The sequence below is a fragment of the Dipodomys ordii genome, unplaced genomic scaffold (genome assembly GCF_000151885.1).
Source record: "Dipodomys ordii isolate 6190 unplaced genomic scaffold, Dord_2.0 Scaffold156, whole genome shotgun sequence".
Lineage (NCBI taxonomy): Eukaryota > Metazoa > Chordata > Mammalia > Rodentia > Heteromyidae > Dipodomys > Dipodomys ordii.
In genome coordinates this window covers 1,637,309-1,640,773 of record NW_012267372.1, presented here as the reverse complement: position 1 = coordinate 1,640,773, position 3,465 = coordinate 1,637,309, and the positions used below count along the sequence as shown (strand labels likewise).

Here is a 3,465-nt window from a genome sequence, read left to right as displayed (position 1 = left end):
GTGGCCTGCCCTGCCGGGGTAGGCTGTGGTTTGTCATCCAAGGGCTCACAACAGGGCAGCTGCGTCCTCAGCAAGGTGGAGGTGAGAAGAGGCTGGTAGCACCTTTAAGAAGTGGAGCTTAGTGTGGGTACTAGGGCCTGGGGCAGGGTCCATGAGCTTTTCTTCTCAAGGATGGTGCTCTACCAATTGAGCAATTGCTCCACTTCCAGCTTTTTGGTGGTTTATCAGAGATAAGTGTCTCATGAACTTTCCTACCCAGGCTGGCTTTGAAGTGCACTCCTCAGATCTCAGCCTCCTGAGTAGCTGGGATTACAGGTGTGAGCCACTGAGTAGCTGGGATTACAGGTGTGAGCCACCAGTGCCCAGGTCCTGGGCTGGCTTTGAACCTCGATCCTCAGATCTCAGCCTCCTGAGTAGCTGGGATTACAGGCGTGAGCCACCAATGCCCTCCTTGGAGAGGCTCTGCAAGGCCTAGGAGCCAGCTTGGCACGTCTCTCTGGCACCCCATGCCCACTGGAGGCCAGGCTTGTCTCTGTGATTTCTAGCTACGCTACTATTTTCTGCTGCATGCCTTGGCATCTTAGGCGAGGTGCACGCCGCCTGCCAACGCCTCGAGAGAAACTCGTTCACAGATCTGGGGACTTGTCTTTCTGGGGTCCCACTGATGGTAGGATTGTACCTTGCGTTTTCCTGCTTCTGCCTGCAACCTGGGGCTCTTGTCTAGCGAGCATGCCTGGGCAGACAGATTGGAAAGCGAAGTCGAGGAACAAGCCAGGCTGGCTGGGGAACCCCCACATCTGCGCTCCCCTGATTTCCACGGCTGCAGCCCGCACAGCCGCTTCACATAAGGCACTGCATATGATGAGATCTGGAAGTCTCTGCCCCACATTTCACCAAACAGGAAGAAGGCCTGCCTGCCTGCCTGTCTACGTGACTAGACACCTCCATTTTGCTACTTCTGTCATCTCCTCTGGCCACTTTCTTCAATGCTAGCCTTCACGAGGGCTTCTCTTTTTCTCCCTCTCTTCCCCCTCTCCCCTCTGCCTCCTCCATTGGTACTGAACTCACAGCCTTGGACCGTGCTATGCAGTCACCCTATCACGAAGTCACACCTGCAATCTTTTCTCCTTTCCACTTTTTTCCTCCTTTCTTCCAGATAAGAGTCTCATGCTTTTGCCCAGGGCTGGCCTCAGCCCTCCTGTCATCCCACATCTGCCTCGTGTGGCTTGGATCACAGGCACACCCCAAAAAGGCTTCCCCGCTCCCTGCACAGTCTGTCCTCCATGCTGGGACTGGGTTAATTTGTTAAAAGTATAAAGATATGGGGCTGGGAAGGTGGCTCAGTGGTAGAGTGCTTTCCTGGCATGCATGAGGCCCTGGGCTTGATTCCTCAGCACCACGTAAGCAGAAAAAGCCGGAAGTGGCGCTGTGGCTCAAGTGGTAGAGCGCTAACCTTGAGCTGAAGAGATGAGGGACAATGCCCAGGCCCAGAGTTCAGGCCCCACAACCGATCAAAACAAAAACAAAACAAAAACAGTATGAAGACACGCTGGGTGTCAGTGACTCACGTCTGTAATCCCAGCTACTCAGGACAGCTGAGATCTGAGGATCACAGTTCAAAGCCAGCCCTGGCAGACGTAGCTGTGAGATGCTTGCCTCCACTTAAATCACAAGTGGAGCTGTAGCTCAAGTGGTGGAGCACCAACCTTAAGGGGGAAAAAAAAAGGCCAGCCAAGAGTGCAAGGCCCTGAGTTCAAGCCCCAGTTCTGACACAAAAATAAATAAAAATATTAATTAAAAGAGTGGGTATTAGTCGGGCACCAGTGGCTCATGCCTGTAATTCTAGCTACTCAGGAGAATGAGATTTAAGGATCCAGGTTCAAAGCCAGCCTGGGCAGGAAAGTCCATGAGACTGATCTCCAATAAACCACCAGAAAACCAGAAGTGGTGCTGTGGCTCAAGCAGTAGAGCGCTCACCTAGAGCTGAAGAGCACAAGGACAGTGCCCAGGTCCAGAGTTCAAGCCCCAGGACTAACAAAAAAAAAAAGAGGGTGTGCAACAAGCAGCCATACAAGCCTGTGGGCAGCAGATAATGAGTGAGGCGAAGGGACATGGTGCAAATGTGAGACAGGGTTAAACTGAGTTGGTGTTGGAGGTGCTATTGGGGTGGCATGGGCTGATGGGATGGAGTGCTAGCTCAGGGCTGCAGCCCACAGGGGCTGTGGCAGTGCTTACCAGGCCTGGGTGCATTGCAGAGGTCGGAGCCGCACACCATCTCCCAGAGGCTGAAGATCTGCGCCCCCACGCGGTAGCTCATGGTTCTGTTGGTCTTGTTCCTATTGGCACAGCCTCTCTCCACCTCCTCCGTGTCCTCTGTGGGGCAAATGAATGGGTCTTGAGTGCCCTGGATGCTCCCTGGGCCCAGGCAACCTTTAGATACTCAGCCTCCGTCACCCACTTCCAGCACTGACCCTAGCCAGGTCTCGTTTTTTGTTTTTGGTCCAGTCATGGGGCCTAAACTCTGGGCCTGGGCGCTGTCCCTCAGCTCTTCAGCTCCAGGCGAATGCTCTACCACTTGAGCCACAGCGCCACTTCTGACTTTCTGGTGGTTCATTGGAGATAAGAGTTTGACAGACTTTCCTGCCTGAGCTGGCTTTGAACCTTGATCATCAGATCGCAGCCTCCTGAGTAGCTAGGATGACAGGCGTGAGCCACGGGCACCCGGGGGAAGCCCTGGCCAATTGGACCAGCTACTTTTCCCTGGAAACACGGGGTCACCGCTGGGCCGGGGCCTTGGCTCACACCTCTCCCGGCCCAGCATGCCCTCCCTTCCCAGCCTACGGCATCCAAGCTGCGTCGGGGCCAAGATTTAGGAGGAAGACCGAACGTGAGCCAAGGCTTTCCACTGGCAGGCTCACGGTCATTAGGTGAGTCACTCCCAGCCAAGGCCTAGTCATCACCATCAAAGAGAAATACCCAAAGGCCCACGACCATGTCTTCTCAAGCGAACCCCACACAGATGGATGGTCCACAGCAGGGCATCTGCGGGGCCGCGCCTGGCTGGGCTCCTCTGTGAACCCTTCTACCTCCTCGGCTCCTCCCAGGGCCCTGGCCTTCCCTGCACCATCCATGCTCCCCTTGTTTCTTCTTCTCCTCTCCCCTTTCCTCCCATCCAACCTTCCTTTTCTCTCCCCCACCCCCTCTGGTTGGTAATGGGGCTTGAACTCAGGGCCTGGCACTGTCCCTGAGGTCCTTTTGCTCGGGGTTAGTCCTCTACCACGTTGAGCCACAGCTCCATTTCTGGTTTTCTGCTGGTTAACTGGAGATAAGGAGTCTCACGGGTGGGGCTGGGAAGGTGGCTCAGTGGTAGAGCGCTTGCCCTGCATGCATGAAGCCCTGGGTTCGATTCCTTAGTACCACATAAACGGAAAAGGCTGGAAGTGGCGCTGTGGCTCAAGTGGTAGT

At 55.0% G+C, this 3,465-nt stretch overlaps 1 protein-coding gene across 1 annotated transcript in view; it reads right to left on the bottom strand.

Annotated features, from left to right (window-relative positions):
* Positions 1-3,465, bottom strand: part of Plaur (plasminogen activator, urokinase receptor) — a 17,066-nt gene that overhangs the window by 4,004 nt on the left and 9,597 nt on the right. The gene's annotated exons all lie outside the window — the stretch shown is intronic.